The sequence below is a fragment of the Procambarus clarkii genome, chromosome 1 (genome assembly GCF_040958095.1).
Source record: "Procambarus clarkii isolate CNS0578487 chromosome 1, FALCON_Pclarkii_2.0, whole genome shotgun sequence".
NCBI classification, from domain to species: domain Eukaryota; kingdom Metazoa; phylum Arthropoda; class Malacostraca; order Decapoda; family Cambaridae; genus Procambarus; species Procambarus clarkii.
The window spans coordinates 24196771-24210772 of record NC_091150.1 but is presented as its reverse complement, the minus strand read 5'-3'; the positions used below and the strand labels follow the sequence as shown (position 1 = coordinate 24210772).

At 45.5% G+C, this 14002-nt stretch overlaps 1 protein-coding gene and 1 pseudogene across 3 annotated transcripts in view; one reads left to right on the top strand and one right to left on the bottom strand.

The window, feature by feature from the left end:
• Window positions 1-14002, top strand: part of LOC123748645 (uncharacterized) — a 136389-nt gene that overhangs the window by 108493 nt on the left and 13894 nt on the right. The gene's annotated exons all lie outside the window — the stretch shown is intronic.
• Window positions 2160-2348, bottom strand: LOC123748646 (small nucleolar RNA U3; annotated as a pseudogene).

Here is a 14002-nt window from a genome sequence, read left to right as displayed (position 1 = left end):
TTCGTGTCGGCAGACTGAGCTGGTCCAGTCTTGAGATTCGGCTTGGTCCTTAACCTTTTTGTCTGCCTTCCCCTTTCGCCTCTCCTCTTTCCCGAGGAAGCTGTTTCTACTGTTACATCAGCTGCTGCATTTCGTCCTCTTAGGTACTTTTGCAGAAGGGTTCTGGTTATTCTGCTTGAAGGCGGTCGGGTATGGTTATGGCCTCGTCTGCTGTTGCTCAGAGTAGGCCTTCAGTGTAATCGAATTCCCAAGGTCTTATGTTTTCTTTAGCTGATTCATCCTCTGCAAGTACACATTGCAGAGGGGTGGCTCTGCTCATTGGTCTTCATACTGGCACTTTCATGGTTAGGCCCTTTGAGAGACGAGACTGTGGGCGGACATCTTACCCATTTTGCCAGTTCCTGGCGCCATGATCTGTGTGTTTGCAGAGTTCCCTCCTAGGGTCTCTGGTGAAATTGGTCCACCCCTCTTGTGTTAGTCAAGTGTGACAAGTGTTGTGCCTGCAACTCCGCCCTGGCACTGCAATAGTGCTAGACTTTGGTTGAGTTTAGTTAACCTTCTTCCTTTGATGGGTGTCCCAGTTGTTCCTGGTTCCCAAGAGGCATTTCCCACCTCCCAGGTTCCAACAGCTTCATTTCCTGTCTGACGTTCAACATGACTACTTTAACTCAGGTTTGCTTTGCTTTGCTTGGTAGGTTCCTGGATGATGTTCCCGGACTTCAGTTATGCATATTAGCACGTTCCTATTCATCCAAGGTTCTGGGACTGGTAAGGATCTCTAGTGGAGCATCAGGCTTACCACTTCAAGGTTCTCTGCTTCGGCTTGCATCTGGCTCCTCAGTTCTTTACCAGGTTAGCATTGGTAGTGACCCCAGCTACATCTTTTTAGGATTAGGTTCCAGCTTACCTCACTGACTCGCTGATTTAAACTCTAAACTGGTCTGCATGTCCACTAGTCAGCCAGTTACTACTAAACTGTGAAGAGTCCCAGTTCATTCCATTCCAGGTTCATATCTGGTTAAGTCTTGTTTGTGATTCTTCGTCGGCATCTCTTTCCCTGCCTCCTGCAGCTCAGCTTCATCTGCAACACCGTCACAATCTGGTGTTATCTTGAGGTTATCTTGAGATGATTTCGGGGCTTTTTAGTGTCCCCGCGGCCCGGTCCTCGACCAGGCCTCCACCCCCAGGAAGCAGCCCGTGACAGTTGACTAACACCCAGGTACCTATTTTACTGCTAGGTAACAGGGGCATAGGGTGAAATAAACTCTGCCCATTGTTTCTCGCCGGCGCCCGGGATCGAACCCGGGACCACAGGATCACAAGTCCAGTGTGCTGTCCACTCGGCCAACCGGCTCCCTTGTTGTTAGTGTTAGTCGACCCTGGGCAACTCGTCGGATTGTCAAGCGTTTGTTCATGATCCCAAACTTTGACTGAATTGTATTTCCCCATTGCAAAGTTTGGCTCAGGGGTGTTGTTGTGGTTGCCACCCACAGGACTGTTGAGTTCAGGTCCCTCCTGCCATTCCTTGGCTCTTACTTTGCCGGTTTCCTCTTTGTTTTTTCCAGGGTTTGATTGCATGGTGCTATCCTTCTCTGTTGCTGGAACTGATTATGGATTCTTTAGCCCCTGGGTTGGAGCTTAGTGAGCAGTATGCACCAGGCCTCCCAGGGTTGGTGGTCAGACCGACTCAGTCAGGTGCACAGCATAGGGTGCGCTTCTGCAGCAGTGTGGCCGGCCCTGTGGAGGGTTCGTCTTCCTCTGGGCTCTATCGTTTGGGGGTCTATTCTGACTCCTCCCCTGTTGTTCATTCACTGAAGCGTGGGGAGATCATTTCTTATCTCTTTGCTGCTGGACTGCAAGTACCTCAGCTTGTGGATTCTCAGGGTTTAGTTCTCAATGTGGTTCACGTGCGGGATGTGTTAAACGCTCTCGCAAATGGTTTATCTTATTTTTGGCTTTTCTTGCTCATCCTTCTTATGTAGCTCCATTCCCTGACCACAAGGCTCTAATGGTGGATGCCATGGTGGCTGGACTGAGGGTGGGGGGGGGTTCCTTTACCTCTTTCCTCTGATTCAGTTGATACTCTGAGTGTTTTAGGTTAAAGATGTACTTGGGCAAGGTGATCCTTATGGCTTCTTAGTGTCCGGCTCAGCCTGGAGTCTCTGACGATGATTTACCACTATTTGTATGACACATACAAATATAGGCCTCACCCTCATGTCATTATGTGGGCGCTTCGCTCTCAGAGGCTTGCACTTAGCTACATCATCACAGTGTGATTCTTTCCAAGTTTCGGACAAGGAACTCGGCAATCATACTATAGAATTGATCCTATGAAGTATGATCATATATCATATATCCAGGGGGTATGTCATTAGGTGACCACATAGGTTATTGATTTGTTGGTGTCACGCCAGCGGGTCTTGTCGAGTCGACAGTATGAAGTGCGTTGGTGGTGTCACGCCAGCGGGTCTTGTCGAGTCGACAGTATGAAGTGCCTTGGTAATGTTTTCGCCATTTTGTCTCCTTTCATCATGAATCTTCTGTGTCTGTTGCAGTGGTCCTTTCATATTTTTTGTCCTGGTTGTTCCTTGATTGGAACCTCATTCATAATTCATAATTTTATTCTTAAGAATGTGTAAACCAAGAACATAATAGGAAGGGACAACTGTAGAGACAGAAGTTACACATACAAATGAAGCCATTAATATGCAAAGCATTTATGGAAAAATGCCTAATACCTCTTATTGCTTGCCTTTGCCTGAACCCTTGCCTGGTGTCGCTACTTCCTCGGTGCCATTTTAAAAGTTGTCTTAGGCTTTCTTTCTCTTGCTCCCTTGAGCCATCATTGTTCTTGACCAGGTGTTAGTTTTCCTTTTTTTCCTCCCAGTTCATTGTTGTCCTTTCTGTGTTGAGTATTTTTCTTAAGGCTTTATTTTTTTGGCTCTCACATCATGTTGTCACAGTGGGAAGCTTCATGCTTTCTTCCAGAGGTGTGGGTTCTGTTCTTTTTCCCTGATGAGTAGCTTCCTCGCCTGCAGCCGTCTCTTTTTCCCTGATGAGTAGCTTCCTCGCCTGCAGCCGTTTCTTTTTCCCTGATGAGTAGCTTCCCCGCCTGCAGCCGTCTCTTTTTCCCTGATGAGTAGCTTCCTCGCCTGCAGCCGTCTCTTTTTCCCTGATGAGTAGCTTCCTCGCCTGCAGCCGTCTCTTTTTCCCTGATGAGTAGCTTCCTCGCCTGCAGCCGTCTCTTTTTCCCTGATGAGTAGCTTCCTCGCCTGCAGCCGTCTCTTTTTCCCTGATGAGTAGCTTCCCCGCCTGCAGCCGTCTCTTTTTCCCTGATGAGTAGCTTCCTCGCCTGCAGCCGTCTCTTTTTCCCTGATGAGTAGCTTCCCCGCCTGCAGCCGTCTCTTTTTCCCTGATGAGTAGCTTCCTCGCCTGCAGCCGTCTCTTTTTCCAGCACAGAATGAGACTATTGGCTTCTGGAGGGTTTTCCTGATGATTGATGCTTGCTTTGTCTGGCTAGAGTGCATCATTCGTTGTGTCAGGTAGTGGCAGTTTGTCAGTACATGTGCACCATCAGTTCTTCTTCGGTGGATGTGCTCTTTGTCCATCCAGTTTCCTTACTTTTCTGTTCCAAGGCACATTTGTCCAAAGTCGTCAAAAGTGCCATTAAAGCTAGCCAGCCTGTTGTCTGTCCTTACGTCCTCGACACTCGTACTGGTCGGCTTTGGCTGCGGTGTTTGTTAATATGTTGTGTGTTAATATTCGGGCTCAGGGGCTTTGGAGATCATTGGCTGTAATGAAATGCCCTTTCTGGGTGAGGCCCAGTTGCCTCCACCAGGTATGTCGGTTTCTGGGCCATCAGCTACAGACTAAGTGGGTGCCAGCATGGGGTCAGGACACTGCTAGCTGGCACCTGTGCGCACTCGGGTTGTTTTGTACACATTTTTGAAAGAAACCATTTCGATTCGAGTGATTCTTTTGCGGTGTCTGTTGGCTGTTTCAGTGTTCCGTTTTGATGTAGTTGTGTCGTCTACTTTCTGTTGTTCTTTCCCGATGTGGGTGATGGTGACGATGCCCTGCTCCCCGTGCCTCTTTGAAGCAGCCAGGTTCTGGCCCTGGTCTCAGGGAGAGCAGGACACCCATCACTGTGTGAGTGAGTGATGGTAAGCTGTCAGGACACCCATCACTGAGTGAGTGATGGTAAACTATCAGGACACCCATCACTGAGTGAGTGATGGTAAACTATCAGGACACCCATCACTGAGTGAGTGATGGTAAACTATCAGGACACCCATCACTGAGTGAGTGATGGTAAACTGTCAGGACACCCATCACTGAGTGAGTGATGGTAAACTATCAGGACACCCATCACTGAGTGAGTGATGGTAAACTATCAGGACACCCATCACTGAGTGAGTGATGGTAAACTATCAGGACACCCATCACTGTGTGAGTGATGGTAAACTATCAGGACACCCATCACTGTGTGAGTGATGGTAAACTATCAGGACACCCATCACTGAGTGAGTGATGGTAAACTATCAGGACACCCATCACTGAGTGAGTGATGGTAAACTATCAGGACACCCATCACTGAGTGAGTGATGGTAAACTATCAGGACACCCATCACTGTGTGAGTGATGGTAAACTATCAGGACACCCATCACTGAGTGAGTGATGGTAAACTGTCTCACCACCATAGACGCCTGGAGTTACCCGGAGCTCAACCAGAAAGGGTCCTTTCATAACATTCAATTGCTGGTTTTACATTATATTACAATATATTTTATATATTTATATTTTTAAATGTAAAAATTATATATAAATATATATATTATAAATAATATATTATATATACTATAAATTATATATATAATACTATGTATAATATATATTTATATTTTATATATTTATAAATATAAAATATTATTATTTTAGGGTCCCGGCAGTAGAGTTGGATTCGTTCTTGAGTCACAATTGAGAATTCCGGGTTCAGATCCCGGGCGGGACAGAAATGGTTGGGCGTGTTTCTCATCACCTCATGCATCTGTTCACCTAGCAGTAACTAGATACCCAGGAGTTAGCCAGCTTGTTGTGGGGTTGCATCCTGGGCGGGGTCAGTAATTTCACCCTTGGGGGGGGGGGGGGACCTGGATTTAAGCCTAACATGTACTATATATATTAACTGGCTGACTGTCCCCGATGCAATAAATCATATAAAGAGTACATTCATGCTGTGCAGTTAATGTTTATTCAGGTAAAGTACATACATATAATGTAAGATATATAGATAGAGCTAGTACATACAATGCCTAAAGTCACTATTACGCAAAGCGTTTCGGGCAGGAAAAACAATAGGACTAAAACTTAATACTAAGTTTATACTATTTACTAAATAATTTATTTATACTATATACTAAACTATTAAGTTTAGTTAATACTATTAAGCAGTGTAATTTAAGCCATAGAGTGAGGCTTATGAGAATTGCCATGCGCAGGCGATGAGTCACAATAACGGGGCTGAAGTATGTTGACCAGACCACACACTAGAAGTTGAAGGGACGACGACGTTTCGGTCCGTCCTGGACCATTCTCAAGTCGATTGTGATGAGGAGGTAGGGACAGGCAATAAATATTTATTGCCTGTCTCTACCTCCTCATCACAATCGACTTGAGAATGGTCCAGGACGGACCGAAACGTCGTCGTCGTCCCTTCAACTTCCAGTGTGTGGTCTGGTCAACAATTGCCATCTATAAGGGTGTAGCAAGTTAGCTGCATTATTCTCTTAACAATCTACTATGTCAGTATTCTAATTATTTATATATATTATTTATGAGCCAAGATCCTTATTTCACAATACTCATTTTGTTGTCTTTTGCCTCAAGTCAGATTTAATGAATAAAATATTTTTCTATTTATTGATATTATGTTTCACCATATTGTACATTATATTTATACTACATGCAAATATTTTATAATATTATTAAATTATGTTTGGTATTCTAACATTTATTTTCTAAATATTTACCAATTATAGTTTTTTTTTTTTTTTTTTTTTTTTTAGATATATACAAGAGTTGTTACATTCTTGTAGAGCCACTAGTACGCGTAGCGTTTCGGGCAAGTCCTTAATCCTATGGTCCCTGGAATACGATCCCTGCCGCGAAGAATCGTTTTTTCATCCAAGTACACATTTTACTGTTGCGTTAAACAGAGGCTACAGTTAAGGAATTGCGCCCAGTAAATCCTCCCCGGCCAGGATACGAACCCATGACATAGCGCTCGCGGAACGCCAGGCGAGTGTCTTACCACTACACCACGGAGACTGTTAGACCCGTTTAGTAGAATATTCCTCATGAAAACATTACTTGAGTGAAAACATGTGCTCACCTGGCTGTACTTGTAGAGGTCTGGCTCCAGCTCCTGGTTCCCACCTCTTAATCTCCAATTAATTGGTGTGACGACTCCCTAGCACCTTGTGTCTTCACCTGAACTTACTGTAGGTTTATTTGGGTTCGTGAGTAGAGTTTCCTCCAGGGTGGCCACTCCTGGGGCGCTCACCCCAGGGTGGCCACTCCTGGGGCGCTCACCCCAGGGTGGCCACTCCTGGGGCGCTCACCCCACACATTATAGCTATACTGTGGGAGAGAATGTTTGTTTGTCTGCTTGTTGGTGCAGGGGCTTGGGGCTTGTTTCTTCCAACTTTGCAGGGGTAATGGTCTGGGGTATGGGATGGACATAGATTGCTCGGGATAGGCATAAGTGAAATGACTTAAGATATATTAATAATTATAGAGACCCCCACCCCCCCCCCCCCCCTATGCGATTTTCATGAAGTCAAGTGTGGAAATGTATTTTGTGAGAGAACAATGTAGTTGTTTCAATACTTCTTAACAGTTAATTTTCTGAGATAAAGAGAAGGGGTGGAGGACGTGGGGGGGGGGGGTGATTGTGGTGTTGTGGAAAAGCACTCTCCCAGCATTTCGCAAGCACTTTGGTCTGGGTTAGTATCCTGGCCAGGAAGGATTGACTGGGCGCCAATCCTTAACTGTGTCCTCTGTTCGCTCAGCAGTGAATGGGTACTTGGTTGTTACGTGATTTGGCGGTCGTATTCCGTGGAAAAAATTTGGATTGAGGACCTGCCCGAAATGCAATGTGTGCTAGAGGCTTTACATGAATGCAAACAATCTTACAATCTTATATATATATATATATATATATATATATATATATATATATATATATATATATATATATATATATATATATATATATATATATATATATATATATATATATATATACACACACAAAAATTATGTAAACTGACTACTATAGTGTGAGGAAAGAGGCACACACACTACCAGATGAAACATCTCCCAGAGCAGTACTAAGCATTCAGTACATACACTACTCCAGGCGCAGCTAGCAAGTCAAGGAGACACCTCCTAAACTTGCGACAGATACACTTGCACACTTGTGGCCCTATAACGAAAAGGGACAAAGCTCATACAAGTACACCAATTTTGTTTTTTAATTCTCATGGCACCATTGGACACCACCCAGCTGCATGACAAGCAATTATGGATACTCATACAATCATAAAAAGGCGGGGATGCAGCCCCAACCCACGGGCCAAGAAAACAGAACAACGACGAACACCCCTACTAAACCCTACAAGACGTGAGCAGCAGTAACATAAACCGACGTGAACCACCGAGCAAGGACCCTCGGAAACGATCGCTGCAGCCACCACATCGTGTAGTGCATGCAGCCTACCCCTCAAGAACCCCAATATCTGAGCCACATCGTAACCTTCTAACCTACAAACCCATAAACAAAAAAGGTAGTCGGACACCAACATCCCTAACGTGTGACGAACTCTACTAATCCCTCCCGGAAACGACAAGAAGAAAAAATGCAGCAAATCTACCTGTAAATCAGACCCGCAGAAGGTAATAATTGTACCTCGAAGCCAGGCAATCAAACCTGCAGACAAAGTAAAACATGAAGTTACGTCTCGACCATATCTTGTGGTTATCTTGAGATGATTTCGGGGCTTTTAGTGTCCCCGCGGCCCGGTCCTCGACCAGGCCTCCACCCCCAGGAAGCAGCCCGTGACAGCTGACTAACACCCAGGTACCTATTTACTGCTAGGTAACAGGGGCATAGGATGAAAGAAACTTGGCCCATTTGTTTCTGCCTCGTTCGGGAATCGAACCCGCGCCGCAGAATTACGAGTCCTGCGCGCTATCCACCAGGCTACGAGGCCCCTTTCCCACCATCCATCCCACCAGACCATCCCACATAAAACACAACCATCTGAGCTTACATTACCTAACATTAACAACCGCTCACTGGGAGTCATGAAGTCTCATGAAGAAATCGGCACATCAACTCCCGTTGTTTAGGGGCGAGAAACGGTGCCCGCAGGCCGCAACACACATGTTGCAACACACACATAGGGGGGACATGATCACCACATTCAAGATTCTGAAGGGGATTGATAGGGTAGATAAAGACAGTCTATTTAACACAAGGGGAACACGCACAAGGGGACACAGGTGGAAACTGAGTGCCCAAATGAGCCACAGAGATATTAGAAAGAACTTTTTTAGTGTCAGAGTGGTTGACAAATGGAATGCATTAGGGGGTGATGTGGTGGAGGCTGACTCCATACACAGTTTCAAGTGTAGATATGACAGAGCCCAATAGGCTCAGGAACCTGTACACCTGTTGATTGACGGTTGAGAGGCGGGACCAAAGAGCCAGAGCTCAACCCCCGCAAACACAACTAGGTGAGGACAACTAGGTGAGTACACTGCTCCCCAATCAAATAACGGGTACAACTCCTCCACCCTGTGAGCCACACGCCCCAAAAGCACCCTATACACGTCCTGACAACCAAAAGACATATACCCAGGATACCTACACAACGACCAAAGAATGAGTATTGCACAGAAGTAAACCGGCGGCGTGAAGAAAGCAACATCCCTACAAACCAGCATCCCCATTAAATAATTTATCCACAAGGAAATGAAATATGGAGCCAAGGAATTGAAACCATCCCCTAACTCAAGTTCCCTATGAAACGTCACCCAGAAAAAAAGCCGTCGACTTCAGATACACATCAGCCAGCCTTATCCCACCGTCCACCAGACCCTGACACAAGGAGGACCTGCGAACTGGATGGTAGCAGCCCCAACACACATACTAAGAAACAATCTTCTCCAAATCTAGCACGTGGGTCCTGCTGAATGGGAAACAATGAGTTAAATACCATACCTTAGAAAGGAGTTAACAATTCACGAAACGCGCCCACTGAAAAACGTCATGATCCTCTTGGGACAGCATCCCCACCGCCGCCACCACCGAGCGAGCAACCGCCAGCCAATTATGCAGCAGTGATTCTTCATAAGAACCAAATCATGTGATGCCCAGCATATGAACTGACCTCACCACCTGCAGCCACGACCCCTCCCACGACTCCAGACAAGCCCAACTCCCCAACACCATAAGACAGGATTTCTGTCAATTGATGACAGCTCCCGTGGCCAGTTCAAAACTATGCACCACGTCCTGCACACCAATTACCGAATCCACAGTAGCCACAAACACAGTCGTATCATCAGCATATCCACACATTCACAGGTCAGACCCGTTGGGCACCCGGGTGGAGGCGATAGAGCCACTGTGCCCTCCAAAACAACGGTTCCTGAAATATTACATATAAAAGCATCGACAGGGGGCAACCATGCCAAACCGAGCATCCAATGGCAAACGGACCACTAAACAGTCCATTCATACACACCCGACTACAACATCCCTCATACAACATGTGCACCCAATCTATAAACTGGGGCGCAAATCCAAGCCTCTCCAAATCCCCAATACAATACAATACAATTTTATTTAGGTAAGGTACATACATACAATAAATATTTACAAGGATTGTTTGACTTATAGATAGAGCTAGTACATACAATGCCTAAAGCCACTATTACGCAAAGCGTTTCGGGCATCAAAATCAATGGCAACACAGTCGAAGACCTTAGACCATTCCAGATTGATCAAAGTTATCGGGCCCCCAGACTGCAACAGATAGACTATCAGATCCTCGACCAAGTTGTTGCAAAAGACCAACGACCTACTCGGCACCCCACAGAACTGTTCCCGAGAAACCAGGGAGCCCACCACCAACCAAAATTGATTTGCTAACAGCATCGATATGATCTTGTAATCCCGACTGAGAAGCGTTATCAGTTGCCAATTAGCAAAGAACCTCACGGCGCAAGGCTTAGGAAAGAGCTGGAGAATGTCAATGGACTGGGACTCCGCCAACTCCGTAAAACAAAACTGGACCACCTCCAAGAAATCAGCTCCAGTAACATCCCAACCGCAAACATAAAACTCTGCGGGCAGCCCATACAACCCACGCACTTTACCCTTCCTCAAGGACCGCACCACATCCCATACCTCCGTATGACCAACCCCAGCCTCTAAAAGCTAACACTCCAACAGTGACAAGCCAGGTGAACAAACCCCAATAAATAAATCCTCCATACTCCAATCTCTCTCTATCCCTCCTATAAAGACACGGGAGACATCTCCCGTCACGCAGGGTGCAGTCGCACCTCCACAGATCTCCAGTATCAGCTCTTGATACTGGTAATGGCTCAAAAGGGCCACCACTTACGGGCTATTCATGCCCGTGCCAACTTTTAAGTGGCTTAATCTTCATCAATCAATCAATCCTATAAAGATCTTCAGGCTCCTGCTGAGCATATAAAAGTACACCATCCGTATTCAACAAAATCGAACCATCAGTCTAGTCATCTAGTCATCAACACCGACTCACGATCCTCCTCCTTTCAGAGCAAGTACTGTGAAATACGTTCCCCAAACAACCGCTTCCCCCCCCCAGCAGGTACCTGTGCACCCCCCCCAGCAGGTACCTGTGCACCCCCCCCCAGCAGGTACCTGTGCACCCCCCCCCCCCAGCAGGCACCTGTGCACCCCCCCCCCCCCAGCTGGTACCTGTGCACCCCCCAGCAGGTACCTGTGCACCCCCCCCCCACGGCCATCACCTCCCTCAACCCAGGAATCTGATCTTTATAGAACACAATCCCTACACACCCATCACACCCCATAGTCACCAAACCATACAACTACGACAACCTAACCACCAACACATTCAACAAGTCAAACCGTTCTGTCGACTTCCTCTTCACCACAATAATAACTCCCTCACTATAGTACTTCACTATCAATAATAACTCCCTCACTATTGTACTTCACTATCAATAATTCCCTCACTATTACAGTTCACTATCAATAATAACTTCCTCACTATTACAGTTCACTATCAATAATAACTTCCTCACTATTACAGTTCACTATCAATAATAACTCCCTCACTATTACAGTTCACTATCAATAATAACTCCCTCACTATTACAGTTCACTATCAATAATAACTCCCTCACTATTACAGTTCACTATCAATAATAACTTCCTCACTATTACAGTTCACTATCAATAATAACTCCCTCAATATTACAGTTCACTATCAATAATAACTTCCTCACTATTACAGTTCACTATCAATAATAACTCCCTCACTATTACAGTTCACTATCAATAATAACTTCCTCACTATTACAGTTCACTATCAATAATAACTCCCTCACTATTACAGTTCACTATCAATAATAACTCCCTCACTATTACAGTTCACTATCAATAATAACTCCCTCACTATTACAGTTCACTATCAATAATAACTTCCTCACTATTACAGTTCACTATCAATAATAACTCCCTCACTATTACAGTTCACTATCAATAATAACTCCCTCACTATTACAGTTCACTATCAATAATAACTCCCTCACTATTACAGTTCACTATCAATAATAACTCCCTCACTATTGTACCTCACTATCTTAACCAGCCTCACATCTGTGCCTTATTTATGCTACATGGAACTGGGCCGCCCATTGAACGAAACAGATTCGTCTAAAGCAGCTCATTTACACAGGTCTAGATTTACATACTTATGCTAATAGATAGAAATACTTTCAAAATAGTTTTAGTCAATTACTAAAAATGATACAATGACTACCAAGATACAATGTGTCTCTTGTAGCTGACGGAGGGTCGGTGTTGCGATCAGCTCCAAGTTTGGGATAAGGAATATTGTCATACATTCATACAGTTGTAGTCATACAGTTAAAGGGAGCCGGTCGGCCGAGCGGACAGCACGCTGGACTGTGATCCTGTGGTCCCGGGTTCGATCCCGGGCGCCGGAAAGAAACAGTGGGCAGAGTTTCTTTCACCCTATGCCCCTGTTACCGAACAGTAAAATACGTACCTGGGTGTCAGTCAGCTGTCACGGGCTGCTTCCTGGGGGTGGAGGCCCGGTCGAGGACCGGGCCGCGGGGACACTAAAAAGCCCCGAAATCATCTCAAGATAACCTCAAGATACTTGACTACTCATATACATCCTTCCAACATAAGTCTAAGTACTAGAAAACCAAGTCCTTCCCACACCAGATCCTTCTTTATCCCCACACCGGAGAATGCAGTAAGCATTCTTAATAAAAGAATGTACACTGCATTGATATTCTAGACTCATTAAGGATTAACCCTTCAACTGCTCGGCTTCCAAATATGACCCCCCACCCCTGTGTGCAGGAAATCAATTCTCTGGAAAAATTATTTTTATTTTTGAAAGTGTAAAAAAACCCTTTCCTGAGTACGGGCATGGTAACGGAAAGTCGAAATTGTACTTACTTTGGCTGCTATGGGGTCTGTAAGTTGGCGCGTGACGTCATCATTTCCCCGTGCGCCCGTGGTATAAGTTCCCAAGGCCAGTAAAGCGCCCGGGGCGACGTGCGTGCTACCGCGAATATATTTTGTTATTTTTTTACGCACAATTCCAAATACATTTTCTTTGTTTTTACGTGCCAATCCTAATGTAATAAACACGTACACTATATAATGGCAGCAGTCCGTAGACACTGTGTTACGTGCATCACAAAAGTGTTCACTTATCCTGCACAAATTTCCAATGTATCATGGTAATATATTTATATTTACTGTTTATATACACACTATATAGTATCACACACTATATACACACACCATAAACACACACCATAAACACTCGAGTACTCTGCGAGTGTGAGATATGCAGCAAAACAACCAACGGGGCAGAGTGGCACCTTGCACTCCATGCACCAGGTGCTGATGCATCTTCACTTTTGTTCTCAGTGGGTAGTGTTCCTGCATACTATACACGCACGTTTACCCTTCTCTCGTGATGCTGTGCTTGGCATATATTCGAGCATGTGTACTCCGAAGTTCTGAAGTTCTCGTTACCCTTCAGTCTGTCTGGAGCTGCGTGTGGCATTGTTGCTTGCACCCCGCGCGGTGCAACGTAGCCCTCCTTGCCATACTTTACCAGCGGCTGTGATACAACACCTGCACTGAATGTACGTATTGACGGTTTCCTGCCAGATTTTACCAGGTACATATTTATGCAGTTGAGCTCAGCAACATCTATTAGGTGGAAGAAGAACTTTTTCGTCTATTTCACAGACTTGCTCACGCGCTCCACTCCACCAAACATCATGTCACATTTATCGACAAGGAACATGTTCACGTTATAGTCTATGACACAGTCTATACATGGGGAAGAGCGTCTGAAAGTGGACTTTGCCACTGTCCAACATGGCACTGGTGTGAATCGTAGTCAGCATACTCACCTCGCGTCTGTTCTTCCACCGCTCTGACAGCATATTGTCACACTTGTGCAGCTGGCAGTCACCCACTGCTATACCAATACCGAACACTGGCATTTCCTTCCTGTGGGCCTTCACAGTGCCACATACGCCGGTGTTGTGAGCAAGGAAGTATCTGGTCAACAAGGGGCTGGTGTAATAGTTGTCGGTGTACAGTATATGCCCCTTGTTCAGCAACGGTTCCGTCAGGAT